The 22,647-nt window shown below is 44.7% G+C and overlaps 1 protein-coding gene across 1 annotated transcript in view; it reads right to left on the minus strand.

The window, feature by feature from the left end:
- Positions 1–22,647, minus strand: part of SND1 (staphylococcal nuclease and tudor domain containing 1) — a 421,950-nt gene that overhangs the window by 398,720 nt on the left and 583 nt on the right. The gene's annotated exons all lie outside the window — the stretch shown is intronic.

Below are 22,647 nucleotides of genomic sequence, written 5' to 3' on the forward strand. Positions count from 1 at the left end.
CAGAAGGAATTAGAGAAATGACCTATGATCTCACTCCTCTCCTTTATTACCCAAGATTCTCACTCTCTAGTGAAGTGATTTCTGAACCTCTTGTCCTCAAAGATTATCATAAATAAATATCATATCTTAAGTCTATTGTTATTGTTGTTTAGTTACGAAGTCATGTCCGACTCTGAGACCCCAGGGACTGTAGTCTGCCAGGCTCCTCTGTCCATGGGATTTCCCAGGCAAGGATACTGGAGTGGGCTGCCATTTCCTTCTCCAAGGGGATCTTCTTGACCCAGGGATCGAACCTGTGTCTCCTGCATTGGCAGATGGGTTTTTTTTTTTTTTTTTTAACCACTGAGCCACCACCGCCATGTCGCTTCAGTCGTGTCCGACTCTGTGCAACCCCATGGACTGCAGCCTACCAGGCTTCCCTGTCCATGGGATTCTCCAGGCAAGAACACTGGAGTGGGTTGCCATTTCCTTCTCCACCACTGAGCCACAGTGAGCTTCAAACGTGAAAAAGCTCTCTTAACAATTACAGCCTCACATGACCATGACTGTGAAATCAGACAGTCTTAAGTAAAACACTGTGATAATCCCTCATCTGTATGTGAGGACAATACCACCACCTTCTCTGCAGGTTGTGTTACTGAGATGCCTTACAGCAGCTGACACCTAGCAGATACTCAAGAAATAAGGGCACAGTGGTCTCTCTTCCCTTCCCTCTCTACTGTCCACCCCTCTACACCCTTACAATGCTCTGCATGGCAGGCACTCATTTTACAGATGAAAAAACTGTAGTACATCAGGACTAGAACACAACCTTTCCCAGTGTACTTTCTAATAAACCACAAATACTAAACATTTGCTATGAGAATTATGCATCAAAAAAGTGGTGATACATGCAAAACACCAAGCCTGTAACTTGCACAAAGAAAGCCTCACCAGGAAGGAACTGGCTCAGGTTCCTAGAAGCCAGAAACCCCACAATGATCCTTTACAGAGCCAAGTCCTCACCACCTACGCTGAGCTCCACTGTGCTCGAGGAACCAGAATCACTCAGAAATCAGAACTCAGCAGGAACTATGTGGCAGGCAGAGGCAAAGTGTCATTCCCAAAAAATTCATTCCAGCTGTCAAGTTTTTCAGAGTAACCATCACGTGTGAAAATAAGCAAAGGAAGAACCAAAAATTAACTGACTCCAAGCTCCAATACTCTGGCCACCTGATGCAAAGAACAGATTCATTGGAAAAGACCTTGATGCTGGGAAAGATCAAGGGCAGGAGGAGAAGGGGGCAACAGAGGATGAGATGGTTAGATGACATCACAGACTCAATGGAATGAGTTTGAGAAAACTCGGAGATGGTGAGCTCCGTGGTGGCTCAGACAGTTAAGAAGCCACCTGCAATGTGGGAGACCTGGGTTTGATCCCTGGATTGGGAAGATCCCCTGGAGGAGGGCATGGCAACCCGCTCCGGTATTCTTGCCTGGAGTATCCCCATGGACAGAGGAGCCTTGCGGGATACAGTCCATGGGGTCGCAAAGAGTCAGACACGACTGAGCGACTAAGCACGGGAGATGGTGAAGGACAGGGAAGCCTGGTGTGCTGCAGTCCATGGAGTCACAAAGAGTCGGACACAACTGAGAGACTGAACAAGAAGAACATAAAAGTGATCATCTGAGCATCACAGGACTTTGACCCCTCAACCAAATGTTTAGGGTCAAGTACTCAGACTGTTAAAGCTAAAGGAAAATTACTGCAGTCATCAGGGCTTTTGCGTGGTGATCTTGCTGTTTAAAATGGCTCACAGGCATCAGGGTCCTGAAGTCTCCCTAGGCACAAAGAAAGCTGTTGTGATGTGCCTCACAGAGAAAATATTAGACAATTTTCGTTCAGGCACAAGTCACAGTGTTGTTGCTCATATAGTCAGTGTTAATGAATCAACCCTACATATTAAGTAAGAGGACTTTAAACAGAAGCATACAATACAATAAAAGTGAAAGTGAAAGTCGCTCAGTTGTGTCCAACTCTTTGCAACCCCATGGACGATACAGTCCATGGAATTCTCCAGGCCAGAATCCTGGAGTGGGTAGCCTTTCCCTTCTCCAGGGGATCTTCCTAACCCAGAGATCGAACTCAGGTCTCCCATACTGCAGGCAGATTCTTTACCAGCTGAGCCACAAGGGAAGCCCAAGAATACTGGAGTGGGTAGCCTATCCCTTCTCCAGGGGATCTTCCCAACCCAGGAATCAAACCAGGGTCTCTTCCATTGCAGGCAGATTCTTTACCAACTGAGCTATCAGGGAAGCCCAACACAAGATCATGTATCTATCACTTGATGAAAATGTAGTGACCAGAGGCTCATAGGAACTAACTCAGTATTTCCCACAGAAGCAATGGTTCGAAATTCACTAATTTAGTACTTGTGACTTGATGCAACATGCACATGTGCGTGCATGCTAAGTCACCTCAGTCGTGTCCGACTCTTTGAGACCCATGGACTGTAGCCTGGCAGGGTCCTCTGTCCACGGGATTCTCCAGGCAAGAATACTGGAGTGGGTTGTTGTGCCCTCCTCCAGAGGATCTTCCTGACACAGGGGTTGAACCCTCTCCTGAGCTCCTGCATTGCAGGCAGATTCTTTACCACTGAGCCACTGCAGAAATCCCTAATAGAACACAACTACCATGAATGATGACTGTATGTTATAAATACAAAGAGGATATGGCAACCAGGGTGAAAGGGCCACAAGAGTCACTTGCACTGTTCTTACAACTTTTTTGAGATTATGTTAAATTAAAATTGCAACACCTTTTTCAAAAGTGGAAACCATACTACCGGCCACTTTAGAGTCTCAATGACCAGAGAGAACTGGATCTCCTTGGTGGTTCTGAAAATCGCTCTTGCTCCACTCCCTCTGCACACACAACTTACAGAATGAAAGTCAAACTGAAACTGAGCAGGACTCTGTACGGCCTTCACAAAAGCAGTCTCCTAGGCCTTCCAGAGTTCCAAACAGCAGGCACCAGCAGTTACCCATTAGGGAAGTGAGGGGGTGCAGAAACGAAAAAAAGTGTTAAGTAGGAAAAGTAACGGCAACAGTTCAGTGATAAAACAGAGTTCTAGTTCCTCCTCCAGGGATAATATATACAAACATGTGCTGTGTCTCTGAAGGACAGGGAAGCCTGGAGTGCTGCAGTTCACGGAGTCACAAAGAGTCGGACAAGACTGAGCGACTGAACAAGAAGAAGAAAATAAAAGTGATCATCTGAACATAAAAGTGATACACCCAACACTTATCTCTGAGTAGTTCTGCAGAAGCTAAGACCCTTACTCGGGTCAAGTATGGTGACTACAGGCTGTAGACTGTCACCAGAGGGTCAATGGTCGAGACTCACATCACCCTGTTACCTCACCACCAATCAATTAGAAGAAAGTCATAGGCCATGAGCCCTCACCCCAAATGAGGGAGGGATTGGGATTGACAGATACACACTGCTGCTGCTAAGTCGCTTCAGTCGTGTCCAACTCTGTGCGATGCCATAGATGGCAGCCCACCAGGCTCCCCAATCCCTGGGATTCTCCAGGCAAGAACACTGGAGTGGGTTCAGATAAACACTACTATACATAAAATAGGTAACTATTAAGGACCTACTGTAGAGTACAGGGAACTCTATTCAATACTCTGTAACAGCCTATATGGGAAAAGAATCCAAAGAGTGGATGTATCCATCAATGTAACAGATTCACTTCACTCTACACCTGAAAACAATACAATGCTGTAAACCAAATATACTCCAATTAAAAAAAAATTCATTTCCTGGCAGCCATCAAAGAATTCAGGTGTTTTGAGCACAAGCAATCTTGTTTGGCACCCAACAAATAAACACTGTGAAAGTGAAAGTGAAGTCAGTCGTGTCTGACTCTTTGCAACCCCATGGACTGTAGCCCACCAGGCTCCACCCTTCATGGGATTCTCCAGGCAAGAGTACTGGAGTGGGTTGCCATTTCCTTCTCCAGAGGATCTTCCTGACCCAGGGATCGAACCCAGGCCTCCCGCATTCCAGGCAGACGCGTTAACCTCTGAGCCACCAGGGAAGCCCAATAAACACTGTACTTCACCACAACCCAGTGTCAGTAAACTGGCTTTGCCGTGTGTAAAGCAGACCCAAGTTCAGTTCAGTGACAAAACTATTATTTTGTTGCAAGGACAGTATCTTCCCATGATCCATTCATCATCGCTTCATGTTTCTCTCCCAAATGAAATACAATGCTAGACATGTTCCAATCACAGAATTCCAACCTCTGAGCACACAGTTCAAAAAGGCTATGGCCCCCAAGAAGGATCTTGAATTTTAGGAAGACGCCCTTTTCCTTCCAGTGTAAGTTTATCCAGTGGGGATTTGAAAAACCTGCATGTGTGATCTAATTAGGTTTTACATTCAGAAAAGCTGAAAACCCCCTAACGTCTCAAAAGTTTTGAGATACAATGTGTGAACATTCAGAATTAGAGTAACTATGAACATTCTCTCAGAGGCAAGAGCACCATACATATTTTTGGTTTGTTGCTCAGTCAGTAAGTGATGTCATGCAACCATCTCACCCTCTGTCACCCCCTTCTTCTCCTGCCCTCAATCTTTCCCAGCATCGGGGTCTTTTCCAATGAGCTGGGTATTCGCATCAGGTGGTCAAAGTATTTTTGGTTTAAAATCTTGTAATCTTGATGGTAATCTCTTTCCCCAGGGAGTTGGCCTTCTTTATTATCAAAAAAGAATCTGATTGTCAAAAACGATGCCTGGGTCCCTCTCTCTAGCCTAGAAACACAGGGAAAGATGTTTTGAGAAATACCAAGAGAAATGTGTTAATTTGCAAGACACCAGATCCTGAGTTTAGATTTTATTTTCTCTTGTCCTTACCAAATCCTAATTTCCTCCTCCTGCCCGCCACACCTCTGGCCTTCTCTACAATGCAGGCTATCAGGATTGAGATGCCAGGGGAGTAGAGGAGTACTTTCAGCCAGCACAGGGATAGGGCAGGAACAATAAGTCTCTACAGCTAATCAACTATGCTTTGAGTATACTGAAAAGTTACATCACTGCAGCCAACATGGCTACAGATCAGGGGGAGTGGGGGGCTTGGGGAGGGGAGGATGCTGACCCAGCTGAATCCCATCATCTTTCAACTGTAACAATGAAGGGGGAGAAAGAAGATGCACAGAAGGCTCCTGAAGGCACTCACAGACCAGCAATCACCTGAGAGCTTGTTGATACCGCAGGCTCAGACCCTACCTGAACCTCCTGATTCAGAATCTGTTTTAACAAGATCCTTGGGTGATGGGTTCGCACAAGGTTAATCCACCACCACCACCCCTTTATTCTCCACTCTGCCTGGGGAATCTGCCTGGCTCAGACAGGTCCTCCAGCAAATTTGGCTTAAACTTTTTATTCAGAGAGGCCTTCCCCAGACGATGTCAGCTAGATGCTTGTATATGCTCTGAGCCTCTGTATTTCTCTCCCATAGAATTCACCACCACATTAAATAGCATAATGAATTGTTCAGTAGCAGTTTTCCACTCCTCTGTGCAAGCTCTCTCTGGGCAAGGACTCCATCTATCTTGTTCACCACAGTAGCCCTGGAGCCCAGAACAAGACCAGAGACAAAGTAAGCATTCAGTAAGTGTTTTTTCCTGAATAAATGAATGGTCCCAGTATGTATCAAGCACAAGTATCAAGTGCTAGACTTTGGAAAGAAGGGACAAAAACAATTAAAACACAGTCCTTGTCCTTAAGCAGCTCATAGCTTAGTGGATTTCTGTTGAAGCTAATGAGAGCCAAGCTCTTGAAAGCATGCACAGCACTCAAGAGTGTTTTTCCTGTTTCTCTGCCAAATGACAACAGGTAGACCAAAAGTTCTCCAAGGCCCTCCAGGGAACCACCCCCACTCCATGCCCTGGAAGACCTACAGGCAAGCATGTCCTCACCTACTCCTCCGTTCAAAGATTCTCCCCTCTCAGTGTTCAATACTTAGTCCACGCTTCTCTCTCTGCCCTCTCTCAGGCTACTCCAGCAGTCTTCAGCATTATTTCATTCTCCCCTAAGAAAATTCGTGTTTCCTCCGGGATAACAACCCGCTTTCTTCATCAGCCCTCTTATTATGAGATGTCAAATTTCCCTTGTTATCACCTTTCAGAATGTTTTACCTAACTCATTTCCAACCACTCGATTATTTCCTGTGAGCTAACAGGTCTATTGTCAACAGAAACCACTCAAATCTATATCCAAGACCACATTGAGAAATCTCCCAATTAACATTCAATTGTCCTCCCACTTTCTTCAGTCTTTTCCTACTTGTTGCAAAGAGATACTACGAACCAATGTTGTCATCTCTTCTAGGATTATCTTCTCAATGGTTCTTTTATTTATTCTTGTTTAACAGACAAAAATCTCTTGATAGGCTTACATCCCAAAGCCAATATCCAAATACCAGGGTAACAAAAACATATCTAAGTGCCTAAGCTGATGGCAGTGAGAGTAACATGTTTTCACTTCATCTCCAGAGAAGCAGCTCACAGAGAAATATTAGCAGAGGCAAACAACACACTGACAGGGTAGCAAGTGCTCAGTGAAGAAGACAAAAACCATCAAGGCAGCTCCCGGCGCTGTCCAAGGGGCTGAGAATCCACTCCACTTCCCCAGGCAGACCCCCCCGTTAGAACACAATGCAGCCACTGAAAACAGCAAATTCTAGATTCTATGACTTTGATGTAAAGATCTGTTCTAAGCACTGTTTGTGCAACAAGTATTAGAAATATTCATGTGCCTGTCATGAATGGGGCTAAAAATTCCAAGGATATGTCTTCTGAATATTTTCTACATCGCAGTCTGTAACACCATTTACCAAACAATAGCAGACTGGAACCCTAGTCCAAAGATTTGGTTTGTGACTATGAGAAATTTTAAAGCACTTTAAAAAGTCACCAATTGTTTTCGTAAATGCTTCATTACACACTTCTAGGGTCACTGGCCTTAGCCTACTCATGGGTTTCAAATCACCAATGCCTTTTTTGGTTCAGATACACTTTACATACCCGCCCAACTCTGCGTTTCAGAACTGCTATGAAAATGTGAGACGAAGGTTGAAGGTCTTATTTCTTTTGAATCCATGTGCTGGCACTGCTGGTATGGGAGGCAACTCCCCAAAGACAAGTCTTCTGTGAAGGAAGCTCAAGAAAAAGTGTTCTGATGACAAAGACCTTTCCTGCCACCCACAGAGATGAACGGAGGTGAAACTCGGGTTGCTAGGTGAGAGGGTGCATTCCAGGCACTACTCAGTTAACAGGCTCTCTGCGTCCAGCCTGCCCCACCTTTTTGCTCTCTTTGCTTCTCCTCAACTCCAGTGCTCAGAAGAAGGAGAGAAGTGTAGCCATGATTCCTGATTCAGAAAGGAGAGGGGCTTCCTTGGAAGTCCAGAAGCAAAGACTCTGAGCTCCCAGTGCAGGGGGCACAGGTTCAATCCCTGGCTGGGGAACTAGATCCCACATACCACAACAAGAAGATTCCACATGCTGCAAAAAGATTGAAGACCCCAAGGGCAGCAACTAAGACCTGGCACAGCCGAATGAATGAATGAATGAATAAACAGGAGAGGGCACAGCTACTGCTTTCCCAGCCTCAATGGCCATAGCTGATGTCATCTCTTCTTTCTCCTCCTCACAGCACTGCCATCACTGAGCAATAAGTACAGTATATAAACTAGCAAACCACAATCCCATGATTAAAACGGGGGCAAGAGACCTGCGCCAGATACAGCTAAATGAATGAACATCAGAGTTCTTGCAACATCCTAGAGAAATAAAGATTATTGCCTTTACTGCTCCTTGGGTTTTACTTCCATAAAGCCACGTGCATTTTTTTCTTACAACTGACAGCAACAGGGATGCTAGGTTATCGAGCATAATACCCAATACTGTTCAGAATGAACCATTTCATAAGAATAGCTAATACATTTATTTTGGCTTATGTGCAGGGCTGGCTGTAGAACTTGGGGAAGTCAGGTAACTTCTATGCTACCCATGAAAGGTGTTAATTTTCCCATTTTATTGTCCAAATTTCTCTGGAAACTTTTCCTATTTGAAATGTTGATAGTCAATTTGAGATGTCAAAATAAAGAAATGGATGTCACAAATCTACCAGAGTCCTTTTTTGCTAAATTAATGTTCCATCCTAGAATTCTCCTTACTATTAAAATCCGTCTGAGTGTGTGATGAAGTCCCTTATCACCTAACACAGCTGAAGATTACAAGACAAGGAGTCCTTCCTTCCCCACTATATGCTGGGGCCCCAGCCCACCCCATCCTCCACCATAATGCACAGATTTGCACACCTCTTCAAGAAGTGAAACAGAAGGCCATTTGGCCACGATCTGGAATTTACTTACAATTACTGCCCAGGAGAGACTGTCCCTCCATTTTCATTGAAAATACCAATAATAGAGATGTCCCTGGCCATCCGGTGTTAAGATTCTGTGCTTCCAATGCAGGGAGCATGAGTTTGATCCCTAGCCAGCAAACTAAGATACCGCAAGCTACACAGCAAGGCCAAAAAAAAGAATGTGGTAATATTTTACTTACCCTACACTGTCACTAAAGCCAAACTCTGTGATTCCTTTCACCCTATTTTTCTGAGGGCGGGAGGGGGCAGTGCACACTCTTTCCAATGTATTACCAAATAAATGAACGTCTTTCACACATAAAGCACAGAAATTTCACGAGCAAGTTGCTGGACAGCTCAGACTCCTGGGGCATCTTTACTGTTTAGCCCTGTGCTATCAATTCCTTTCAAAAACCCAATTTTCCCTGTTGTTACTCAGATAATCTGAGTCGCAAGTTTACTGTTCTCTCTACACTGGTTTTCTGCTTCTCCTGTTGATAATCAAAGAAGCACATTTTCTTACAACATGAGAGTAAGGGAGGTATGCTCATTAGGAGCACCAATCCGGGGACGACAAAGAATTCAATGGAAGCCGAGCAGCCTAGCCAGCAGCCTAGCCGCCTGGCTGTGTGACTTGCTGGCAGGGAGATGACTAACATGTGGGCAGGAGGGCTGAACCGGGAGCCAGGCCTGGACCCCATGGAGAGCCTGCGGGAGGTCTCGGGAGAGTCTAAAGCTCTCATAAGAGAGGAGTTTAATAAGATAACTCGGCTTTTAAGTAACAGAGGCAAGCCTCCTGGCTTCTGGGCTTCGAAAGGGCTCACCTGCCAGGAGTAATAACACAAGCAATTACTGCACCTAGAATAATAGAGCTCAGCGGGGCCCCAGGACCCAGGTCTCCCCTCTCATTCACCTACACACAGGGGAAAGGAACGGAAGGAAGAAATGCCCTACTTTCCATGAAGACCTGGGACAGTCCTATTAGGTAAGCAGATAAATTACATTTGGCAAAGTAAGTCACTGTTTTGGGTGGTTGCCAAAAATAAAAATGCCCCTGGTATTAAAGGCTGTATATAAAGCAATGCCCTCTCCTAGCACAGAATTCCTAGTTTAAAAGTTTGTAGCATTGCATTCTAGAGACTGGAAACAGACTTAAACATCTCGCTTCTCATTCCTTTCTCTACCACAAACTTCCAACAGGCCTTTAGGCACGTTGCCTTCAACTGGTACCTTGACTGCAGGTTGCTTGCAGCTGCCTTCAGGAACATCTGAGTATACCCACCTGGACCTACTCATTTCAGCTGTCTTTTATCTCCCCCGTTTTATTTCTCTGCCTCTGTCAAGACTTGTCACTTTCACCATCTCCACAGAAAAGAGGTTTAAAGCAAAGAAACTGACCTGAAATATGACATCTGATTTTTCCAACCCATCCATTCTCCAAGAAAAGCTTCAGTGTTTCACTTCATGAGTTCCCCCTTCCACCATAAAACATGGTTACCTGCCTCTATTAAACAGCATTTCAATGAGACAGACACCTAATATCTCAACAGCCTAAAAAGCTTTACCCAGAATCAGGTGCAAAGCCTGGTCTCAAACCGAAGCTGCCTGTGCTTCAAAGAAGCCTGGAGACACCCCACACCTTAGGCCATCATCCCAGCGATTTATGGAACCATCTCCCCTCAGTTTATTCTGTCCTCTCTGAACTATGCCAACCCAGTATTTCCCCCAGACTTGACCCTTCTTAACCAAATCCACTAAACATACGTTTTATCACTCAAATTGGGACACTGTGAGAGTGAAAGTAGGCTGTTACTGACAGTCATGCCAAGACAACAGCCCCGGGCAAACTGGGATGTAAGTTGCCCTGTCCTTACAAAGGTGGGAGGCCAGGTAAGGCGCTGTTCCTTGCAAATTACAAATTTATGCTGATCCTACATACACGGTTCTTCTCTCCCAGTCTCCAAAAGAGGACCAGAAAATGCTCAGACAAATTTGGATTACCTAGTCCACGTTGGCACAAAGAAAATGGAATGTTTTATATTATAGTGGCAAATTTTTCCTAAATATATTGTTTTGATCATTTAGAAGGGAGGGTGGGGTGGAGATGGAATGCAGCCCATTTCTGAAGTACCAGAAGCTAGGGGGTCGCGGGGAGGAGAGGGCAGGAGCCAAAGGAGTTAAACATTTTGCCAGATGCATTTCTGCCTGACTAGCCTCACCTCTGCCACTGAACTCCACCTAGTATTCATACACACAACTGCACTTTTCCAGGCACTACTTAAATCTGTTTAAGCTTTCCTAACAGTTAAATGAACAATGCCTCCAAAGCTCAGAAGGTTAGACATTTACTGGTGCACACCTTTCTGCTAAGCCAAAATTAGGGACTGATATATTATCCATTTCTTATTTGTGCCAAGGACATGAAAGAAAGCAAATGCCATCACATTGTTTATAAAATAAAGGACATTTCAGTCAAAAAATACCAATAATAATAGAAAAAATATGATCTTAAAATTAGAGCCAGTCTTTCAAACTGGGGGTGGCCGAAGATGAGATGATTAGATAGCATCACCAACTCAATGGACATGAATTTGAGCAACACCAGGAGATAGTGAAGGACAGAGGAGCCTGGTGTGCCCAGTCCACGGGGTCACAGAATCAAACACGACTTAGCAACTAAATAACAACATTACAAAACTTGGCGGGTGCCACTCTTGCCCTCATGTTGCCTCAGTCGGTTCCATTTCTGCCCTTGTCTGAGCTGGGAACAACTCCAGCCAATGGTCTGAATAACGCCTTCTTTCATCTTATCAGCAAGAATCCCACGAGGCGAGCACTGCTCATTTACAGGCAAAGCTGGAAGGTAAAGGGTCAGTGACTTGCCCAAGGTATTGGGGCCAGTAGTCTGTGACACTAATGATGTGAGCACAGCCACCCCAGAAAATCAGTTCGGTTCTGTCTCCAGAGACAATTTATGTGTCCGTTTTCAAAAGTGTGGGCTTGTTTAAAAAACAAAACAAGAAAAACTGGTTTCCGTAGTATATGATCCCTGTGTGTACCAACATTTAATATTCATATGTAAATAAGAGCTGTCTCTTGTCTTCTTTTCAATTCTCTTTCAATCCCTCCCATTAAATGCAGTTTCAGTTTAGAGGCAGGAAGCCTTCAGCACATCTCTACCACCTGTTACACAGTCTTCTGCAAAATGCTGTACCTAGTTAGAATTTAATAACACTCGCTATTTTGTTTTCATTGTGGGGTTTTTCTGAAGGTGCTTTCTAGTAAGCAGTAGCTAGCAAGTTATACTGGTTTCCCATTTTCATTGGTGAAACCATTTCCTTTTAAAATAATACGACAATTTTTAAAGACAACTGATTGTCCCAAAGATTTTCAAACTAAAAAAAAGTAGAGGCAGTGTTCGGATACGCTAAAAACACGAGGGGCACATGCACACCTGACACCCAGGAAACTGGAGGTAAACCCTTTCCGGGGTTGAAATCAGCTGGCCCCGGTTCAGCCTCTGAACAAGTCGAAAAAATGGCTGGGTTTCTCCGAGCAGGATGTGGTCAGATTCACCACCACTACCACCCCCACCTTCTAATCCAAGTAGAAAAAAAGAAAGAGGAAGAGCTATGCATTAATACCAGTCTGCAGGGGGAAAAAGTCAGGCCTCTCACAGGACCTTGCCTCTGACCTCCTCCTGTCATCTGCAGCTGGGCAGTGGCACACTTCTTAGCGAGGGAGCTTTCTAGAACCCAGAGAGAGTAGACAAGGCTAGAGCCCTCAGAGCCGATTCTCCTCTAAGTTCAAGACCTTAAAACCCCTGGGGGGCCTTGAAGCAATTAAACAATGGTGATTTAATGATCCCCAGGGGCTGCACCCTGCCCTCCACTGGGGGAAGACAGTGGTTTTCAAGGGTACTGACTGGGGAAGTAGACTACTAATTGTGAAACGATTAATTAGTGTAAGGAGATTGCTGGGCTTCCCTGGTGGCTCAGACCGTAAAGAATCTGCCGGCAATGCAGGAGACCTGGGTGAGATTCCTGGGAAGATCCCCCGGCGAAGGGAATGGCTACCTATTCCAGTATTCTTGCATTCTGCCCTCAGTCAAATCTAAGATGATCCGTGTAGGATATAAAAAGGTAAAGTCTAAATAAAGACCCCCTGCAGCCACCAAAAACATGAAGTGTACTCCAGGAATCTGTCTTAGGGAAATGCTAACACAAGAACACAGAGATGTATCAAAGAATGTTGACATATCAACAGAGAAAAAAATGGGTAAGTAAATACACCCAAACCACGGAACACTCCTCAAACACTGAAGAATGAGACAGACGTATAATCATGACACTGAAAAGTAGTTTTGACAATTAATTTTAAAAAGGAAGTTACAGAACTGATTATAACCTCATTTGTTTCTTTAAAAAAAATGGGGGGGTGTATAAATCTGCATAAAAAAACTGCAAAGTACATTTACTTACAGGGATGAGAATGAATGGGAGAAAATTCATAAGGAGGGTAGAGGGAGGAAGATTTTTGCATTCAACTTTACATAGTTCTGTACTGTTTGAGTCTTAAGAGCAAGCATTAAGTCCAAATTTTAAACATCGACAACTGTAAAATGACCAACACTGGATGGCACTCACCTGAGCATTTGGAAGGATTTCTGGGATGAACTAGAAAAGCTGGTCAAGAGAAGGAAAGGCCACCAAGGGACTGCAAACGTGACCCTTCATCCTCAGGCCTTCAAAGGCTTGAGAACGATAGGAAAATTTTATCTCCATATTTGGCAAGCCAGTGGAATAAAAACTAAAGACCAAGACCACCAAAGAGATCATTTGGGGTTTTACTGGTGGTGTTCTTGTTAAGAAAGGGGCTTATAAACAAGAAACAGGATGGATCTAAATAGACACATCAAAAAGCCCACGTGTGTGGTTCTGTAGGATTAAAAGGGCAGAAAGTGAGGAACAGAGACTCTTCATGCTTGTGGATGACACAAAAGACTTCCACAGTAATAACGTGCCAAGGTACTGGTGCCAAATTATAGGAAGATCTGGGGAATCTATGCAAATAGAAGGAAAAGTGGCAGATGAGTGTTAAAATGAGCATATGGCCTAAATCAGGCACATTAAACAACTTCTCAGCTGTCAGTTCTGACCTAGGAATAAGCTCTCAGAGTCACTGTAAATGGACTCCTGGGGACATCAGCCCAATATTGAGCTACAGATTAAAAGCAATGCAAAGTGTTCTGGGAGCCATCGAGATAAGTGCTAAAAAGAAAAAAAGAAGCTACTATCTCCCCTCATATACAATTCCGGTGCACTGGCCCCAAAAGCATACACTCCTTTTGCATTTATGTCCTGACCCTTCAACTACATACAGCACAGGAATTAAATAAGATCAATGGGTCTCGAATGCCAGCCCCTGGATCAATCCCAAAGGGTCCCTCTTAGGAGAGAAAGCCACCTAGGAGTGGCTTTTTAAAAATATGGATCTCCAGGCCGCATGGGCAGATTCTAATTCAGTGGCTCAGAACGACCTTCCAGGTGGTCCTGAGGCAAGGATGTGTTTAGAAAATCACTGGGCTCTTAGGAACTCTCTCTCTCAAAATCTCCTCCCAGAAAAGAATCTAGGAAAGCTTACAATAAACAATAAACTCAAAAGAAAAGAAACCCTGTGAGGAACTACCAAGAATAGATTTAGATGATTCCTATACTTACACATTAAACAGAAGTGGGGAAGATCTGCAGGGCAATGAGAATAATCTAAAGGAAGAGGCTTTGGCCTCAGAGCCTGAAAACCAGAGCTCAGAACCCGACCAAGCCCCAAGCTCCCGCCAGACTCACTCAGACAAAGGCCAGGATCAACTCTCCCAGAGTTTATGCTCCCAGAGTGCCTTCATCATCCCCACCTCTCTCAGGTCTAGACCTGCTGCCCCAGGAGAACGGCAGGTTGTTCAGAAGCAGAGGTGAGACTGCGTTAGTAAAACCGACTGGAACCACATTCCTCTGGGTCCCAAGCAACCACTCCCACTAGTCTATCCTAACACCACTGCTGAAGCCAGGAACTTCCCTGGTCCAATTCTACCCACTCTTCAGCCACTCCAGTAACTGGTCATTTAGTCTAATTCAAATTCTAATTCTGCTCTTCCACACTAGAAAATCATATTTCGACTAAACTACCTTCTCAGAAAATAAAAATAAAACAAGCAGTGGGAACAGAAAATATGTCTCCCGCAAGGTAAGCATCAATTCAAAGTGAAGACTAGCAGAAGGTATGAGATTCCTCAGCTTTGATTCATGCCTGAAAGACATGTAATATAGGGTTTCTGATACAACTGCAGCCTTTGGGGACTGCAAGGAGCTTCAGAGTCCAACCACTTCATTTAAGAAAAAAAGAAAAAGCCTGAAAGGTGTACTACCTTACCCCACAGTGCCCAGAGCGAGACCAGCAGCAGCTGGCCTAGAACTGTGTCCCCTGAATCCCAGGGTGATGACCTCTCTTCTCCACCAGGCTACTTTCCAGAGACAATGTTAATACTGGGTTGGCCAAAAAGTTTGTTCAGGTTTATCCGTAAACTGCCATGAGAAACCCAAACGAACTTTTTGGCCAATCCAATATATGGGCTTTATTAACTTGAACCACAGATCCCCAATCTCCTCAATTCCCCTTATTACACATGAGGTTGGTGTTACCAGACCATAGCAGACTACTGCCCACATAAAGAGAATTTGAAGCACCTCATAAAGAGGGGAAAGAGAGCCTTAAAGTCACCATAAGCACATAAATGGAGAAAATTTGTGCCAGCCCAGTTTATATCAGAGACTGAACGTCTCAAAAACAACATCTAAATTGTCATTAGGTTTATTTTTCCTGTAAGTCGCTTAACTTCCTAATTTTTAAAAAAATGCCAACTGAAACCACTGTTCTTTTTATTCCCCTAAATATTAGAGCTAAGTGAGAAAAACATAACATTAATTTATCACACCGAGTCTCACTGAAAGTAAGTGAAACCCCACAGCACTCCATCTGCATCAATGTGCACAACCTGTGATTCTGTATCAATTTCTGCCTTAAGAACACAGCATATGTCGGTCTCCCAAGAGAGGAACAGCAACAGAAACTGGGTGGGGAAAAAACGAAAACAAAAAAAACTAGGTGTTGGGACTTCCCTTGCGGTCTAGTAGCTAAGACTCCACACTCCCAATGCAGGGGGCCAGGGGTTCCATCCTTGCTCAGGGAACTAGATCTCACATGCTGCAAATAAAGATTTCCCATGCTGCAACTAAGGGTTTCCCTGGTAGCTCAGACGGTAAAGAATCTGCATGGAACGCAGGAAGCCTGGGTTCAAACCCTGGGTTGGGAAGATCTCCTGGAGAAGGAAATCCAGTATTCTTGTCTGGAGAATTCCATGGACAGAGTAGCCTGGTGGGCTACAGTCCATGGGGTCGAAAACAGTCGGACAGGACTGAGCGACTAACAGCTGCAATTAAAGATCCTGTGTGTGACTGTCCCTGATAGCTCAGTGGTAAAGAATCCACCTGCCAATGCAGAAAACACAGGTTCGATCCCTGCTCTGGGAAGATTCCACACGCCGAGGAGCAACTAAGCCTGTGCACCACAACTATTTTGAGCCTGTGCTCCAAAGCCTGGAAGCCACAACTACAGATCCCACGTGCTGCAAGTACAAAGCCCACATGCCCTACAGCCAGTGCTCCATAACGAGAGAAGCCACCGAAATGAGAAGCCTGCACACAACAACTAGAGAGTAACCCCTACTCTCCACAACTAGAGAAAAGCCTGCGTAGCAACAAAGAAAGACCCAGCACAACCATAAATAAATAAAGTATTAAAAAAAAAAAAAAAGATCCTGTGTGCACAACTAAAACCTGGCGCAGCCAAAAAAACAAACAAAAACACAAACACCTGGGTAGGTATCTATCTCCAAAGAAATAGGAGAAAAAGCTACATAAGCCCAGTAAGAACTGAATCCCTTTACTTCATTCCTTGCCCCTGATAAGGCAAAGAATTTCCTAAAATCTTCAGCTATTCTTTTCCTTGAAGAAATGAAATAAAATCTAAACATCAGATTCCAAAGGCTATCTACTGCTGTAACCACTGCTAGAATCATACCTGTCAGCTGGCTTGATGGCCCATGCTGATAAGTGAGTTTCACAACAGGCCTTAGTTCCTCCTCAAATGCATGCATGCTAAGTCACTTCAGTCATGTCCGACTCTGTGCGACCCTATGGACTGTAGCCCGCCAGGCTCCTCTGTCCATGGGATTCTCTAGGTAAGAATACTGGAGTGGGTTGCCTTGCCCTTCTCCAGGGGATGTTCCTGACCCAGGGATTGAACCCCAGTCTCTTACATCTCCTGCAGTGGCAGGCAGGTTCTTTACCACGAGCACCACCTGGGAAGTCCAGAGACTCCTTGCTGCTGCTGCTGCTGCTATGTCGCTTCAGTCGTATCCGACTCTGTGCAACCCCATAGACGGCAGCCCACCAGGCTCCCCCATCCCTGGGATTCTCCAGGCAAGAACACTGGAGTGGGTTGCCATTTCCTTCTCCAATAGAGACTCCTTAACTGCATTCAAACACCTGGCAATTTTCTCTTTTGAACTTAACAAATGAAAACTAAAATATTCACGTATTTCCCCAATTTCATTCTCCAAGTAAACTGGGCATAGATGCAGGAAATCATTTGCCTCCTTATTACCAGCACTGAGAACAACCCAGCCTCAGGAGTCCCCAACCCTGCATGAGCCCTTCCTTCCTGACCATTACTTTGAGCTCTGAAGCATGCTACTCTGCTTTTCAACATCGCTATTACCTAAAGCTTGCTAGGTTAAAAGTGTTGCCAGAGGCCAGAGCTACTACATTCCAAGTAGTAATAAAATGATGCCAGAAGCATAAACTTCATCAGGTTCTAGATGCTATGCAACTCTTGTTGAGCCTGTTCTTAGCATTTATCTTCTCATCTAGGTCCTATTTACTGAAAGGTGGTGACCTCGGGAATACACGATTGGCTGGTAGGAAGTCAAAGAACCCTGGTCGTGGCCCTGTAAGAAACATGACCAAGAGCAAGCATTTTGTTTTAAATCAGTCTCCTATCAATTATATTTATCCTGTAGACTTAATGTCTGCTACTGATCTGACCAGGGCTTCCCTGGCAGGCTACAGTCCATGTGGTCACAAGAGTCAGACACGACTGAGTGATGAAACAACAACTTATCTCACCAGGAGACCAGAACCACCACCACCTCTGCTGCCTTTCTGCCTTTTCTTACCCTAAAACATGTACATTAACAGCTCAGGTTAAACCCATACCATGTATGTGGAACACTGAACTTCAAGAAATTGAAAAGCTACTGTAAATATTCTGAAGATAATCAAATCACCAATGGATATCTACGATCTTTGCACACGCTATTCCCTCTGCCAGGAACTCTTCCTCTGTGTCTGGTTCTTTCATGTCCATCAGACCTCAGCTGAAGGAAGCCCTCCAATCTAAATGAGCCACCCCTTCCCTTACTCCCGACTACTCAGTCCCATCCCCCTACTGGAAATCGCTCTCATATGCTTATTTCTTATGTACTTGTCTGTCTCCTCCATAAACTGGAAGGGCAGGGATATGATTTACTTTCTCACCACTGTTTCTCCAATACACAGGCAGTGCTTGACACAGATGATCAATAAAACTCGTTGGAGAAAGGAAATATGATTGCTCATCATCTCTATCATTAGTACATGGCAGTGGCCACTGTTAGCATGACTAGAGCCAAATGTATGCTTCTTTTTCAAACTGGAAAAATGACAGGAAGTCTTTAAGACAGACCAAAAATTTAGTGCTCTTTTATTTACAATTTTGATTGAAAGCTACCATGCTAACCTGCAGGCTTCCCTTGTGGCTCAGCTGGTAAAGAATCCACCTGCAATGCGGCAGCTGGGCTGGATCCTTGGGTTGGGAAGATCCCCTGGAGAAGGGAAAGGCTACCCACTCCAGGATTCCAGCCTGGAGAATTCCATGGACTGTACAGTCCATGGGGTCACAAAGAGTCGGACATGACTGAGCGACTTTCACTCACTCACTCATGCTCACCTGCTGGGAGGTAGACAATTTTAAGACTAGAGGGAAAAGTCTTCCATCCTATTCCACCTACTGCTTTGCAAATGTGTGCTCAGTCACTAAGTTGTGTCCAACTGTTTGTGATACCACGGACTGTAGCCCACCAGGCTCCTCTGTCCATGGGATTTCCCAGGCAAGAATACTGGAGTGGGTGGCCATTTCCTTCTCCAGGGTATCTTCCCAACCCAGCAATCGAATCTGTGTCTCATGCATTGGCAGGCAGATTCTTTACCACTAAGCCACCTGGGAATCTTTGCAAATGGCCCTAGTAAAATACTGTTATTTACCTACCTTGTCCCTTTGAGTGGTAGAATAAGGGTATTTTAAGTAGCTTAGGAAAGGTGTTTTTCTTTCACAGTCTGCCTGAGCTAAGCGCACATAGGAAGAAGGAACAGATCAGCAGACTACTACTCTGTCCTCACTATGCTCTGAAGACACATACTTCTTAGCTCAGAAATCTAGAAACACTTAGCTGTAATGATCTAAATTACAGAGAGCAATTCCTACAAGCTGTACACTGGAGAAATTCCCACTAACCTCCTCACCAGAAAGCCTACAGCCGGATTCCCAATAGCCTGGCAGCACAATTCCTGTTAGGGGAGGAAGTTACAGCCATCTCCTTCTTTAGGTGCCCCGGGACTTAAGTCATCTAGTGAGGATCATTGTTCTAACCATAACGCCAAAGATTAACAGAGGGATTCCTTCCCCTTTCAAACGGGATGGGGTGAAATGGGAATTGGGATTTGGCCTTCCACACCATAAAGAGGATGAGATAGGCTGCTGCCATGGCTGCTTCTGATGAGCACTGAAGATTCAAGAACTGCAGCAGATTCACTCTGCTGTGCGCTCCTTCTTGAAAACACATGCAGACATAAGATAGGAGAGTTAAAGACTTCAAAAAGGGCTCTGTCCCCCAAGACAGAAATAAATGGGATCAGCAAAACCAGAGAAAACTGCCATCTCTAAGTAGCTGCTAAGTGGGGTGACTGAATTTCACATTCACTACCCCCAGAGACTTCTCCCAACCTCTATTTAACATGGGCTGACAATATTCTGAGACAGCTAAAGAAAGTCTAGCAAATTACCCAAGAAACCCAGAGATAGAATGCTCCAGGGTTTCGAGAAAAGATCTGATGTGACACAGACATTTACTTTCCCAGGTTATATTTCACCTGCCCACACACTTGCCAGTCTTATCCCAACTCAAAAAATATATAAATCCACCTTCAGCTTTTCCATCATCCTCACTGCTTTCTCAGTAACAGAAGAGCCTCACAATGATTGTGTCAACCCACTGCCCACTTCCTCCAATATATTCCAGAACCAACTCTGTCCCTTGGCTCCTACTGTCAACAGCAGACACAGCCCCTACCATCATTTTTAAAAATTGGTCAAATGCAAACATTTTTTTACTACTTGAGTCCCAAGTTCTTTCTGCTTCAACCTTATAAAAAGGAACACAGGACTTCCTAAGATGGCAAGGCAGAGACCAGAAGAAACATGCAGCTTCCATCACCTTATAACCCATTCTTTACCCAAAAGAGGAAGAATGAGTATTCCTCTTCATTGCAGCAAACTTCAATCCAAGACCACTTCGGACCTTCAGCTCAGCCTGAGTCCAGACAAAACTGGAGGGCTCAGCCTGAAAGGCCCAAGTCTGGTTGGTCAGTTTCTGCCCCTCAACCCAAAGGCAGAAAAGCAGTCACTGATAATTACTCTTTTCCTAGTCATCAAACTATTTCCTCCTCACCTCCCTCTGTCATAGAGCTCCATCTTCCCTTGCAGAGTTCTTACGAAGCAGCTCCTGGTACCACTGGAAACAATTACTCTCCAGGAAAATACAACTTCGCTAAGCAGAAGAGCTTCACACACAGCCATTTGCCAGGGGTCAATTTTTCATTCCAGACAGGCTTCGAAGCCTGGCACAAATCTGCCAGTGGCTCTGCACTTCACCCGGCTTCCCTCCCCTAATCCCTGCCTGGAACTCACCCACCCACCCCTTTGCAGCTTGAAAACAGAAAAACAGCAGTACAGGCAACTCTTAACACCTTCTTCAAAGCCTGCTCCCACCCTAATGTGTCTTCCACACCACATTCCTTTGCTTATGGTAAGGACCATAAGCACCAAATAAAGTCACTTACTGCAACAGCAGCTCCCAGACAAGACAGAAGTAACATCTAATCTCTCCTAGGCTCAATTACTGTCAGCTTCACTTTCCTGCAATTTTGTGGCCATGCATCACTGGCCCTGCCCTCTGTTAAAATCATTGCCTGGAGTCAGAGTCATCTAACCACGAATGTTTTGAAAAGCCTGTGCTTTGGCCAACAGGGTCTGGGTTCAAATCCCAGCTCTGCCTCTCATTACCGATTAAAAAGTACCTGTCCTGGGGTAAACTATTCTTTTGAAACCTCAGATTACATATCTGTAAAAATGTAGCCAATGATCCTATCCACTTGTTCAGTACTATAAATGAGATAACAAAAAAAGAAAACTCAGCACAAGACACGAGCCTTAATAAACAAGTTACTGTTGACATTCAGTATCCATGGGGGTAATCTGCAGACAGGTATGGTCACCCCATTGGAATCCAAATGCCCTGGAAACTTCCAGCATTTGTAGAAGCAAAAATATAGTCAGCCCCTTTCCACTCCCACTCTACAAGTAAGAGGGGCCTTTAAGAAAAATTCAAGACTTAGCAAAGGAACAAAACTCGGACGAGATTCACTCGGTGCTGGCCATCCCACTACCAGACCACCGAGCACTGCTCTGTCCCTACAGTGAAGGGAAGATAAGTGCAAATGGCAAAGCTAATTTAAGAGGAGCCACTTCAGGATAACGCTTTCATAGGTCAGGTCAATATTTCAGAGAGGTGAAACTATGTGGACCCTGGAAATTCCCTCCTCACTCAATTTCTGATAAATTCTGACTCTCCCTTTAGGTATAAATAAGTGGGAAACGCACTACTGAAAAGCCTAAGAATCTCAGTTGGAAGCAGAATACTGCCTAAGAAGTGACTATGTGAATATCAGGGGGGACAAAAAATCTTGAAATCTAATTCATGCATAAGCTGAGAAACATTACAATCCTGTGACAGACAATGAGCCAAGAAAACAGAATGTTTTTCAAACTTTCTACAACTATAAAAGGCTGCAGAGCTTTGGGACAAAGTGTCATAAAGAATATTACCAGATGGAAAAGTCAGAATTGCGGCCTGAAAGGAAATCTACAAGCCTGTGGCCATCACAACCAGAAATTCTGGTAACAACGAAAAAATGTCAGTTTCCAATCCCGGGGAATGTTGAGGGGAGGCCAACAGAGGGGACAATTGATCAAGAGAATTTATATTACAAAATTATGACGGGGGTTAATTTTTAATGAAACTTGCAAGGTTTTTAATTCACCATTCAAGGATGTAGAGGGTGAGGGCAGAATTTATAATCAGGCAGAATTTACAGTAACAGCAGGGGGCTGGGAATCAGAACATTTAGGCTCCAGTCCTGGCTCCAACCCAAACCACCATGTGACCTTAGGCAAGTCACTTGTCCTCTTCAAAGTTGTCTCATCCGTAGTGAGGGAACAACAAGGATAGCAAAGATTCCTACCGGCCTCAGGCTCTGAGAGCCAAAGAGAGGGGGAGCACGGATATGAAGAGCTCTCAGGACTACTGAGTTGACGCAAGAGGTGGAGGGAAAAAGACGGGAAATGAGGGCCAGAGAGCGAGAAAACTTGGCGTAACTGAGCGTCGGTGGAAACATAACAGCTTCAAGAAGGCCAAGCACTCCAAGAGTTCCATGGAAGAGCGGACGTTAGGATCTACGAAAAACTGCAAACTACTCAGCATATGCCAAAATGGACTGAAGGACGGTGAATCGGAGGACTGATACCAACAAATCCCCGTTAACTAATCAGTAATCGATCTGTCCCGGTAAAAAGCCAGGAGACTTGAGTCCCGCGATCACGGAAATCACTGTGACCCCCTAATGCCAGGGTGTCCTGGAGGCAAAGTACCGAAGGGGAGTCCGTGTCGACTTGCGTCTAGGGAGGGGATTCCGAGATCGGGTGAAAGTGAGGAAGGGGCAGAGGAAAGAGGATCTGGGAGACAC

This window comes from Bison bison, unplaced genomic scaffold (genome assembly GCF_000754665.1).
Source record: "Bison bison bison isolate TAMUID 2011002044 unplaced genomic scaffold, Bison_UMD1.0 scf7180017864530, whole genome shotgun sequence".
Taxonomy (NCBI): Eukaryota; Metazoa; Chordata; class Mammalia; order Artiodactyla; family Bovidae; genus Bison; species Bison bison.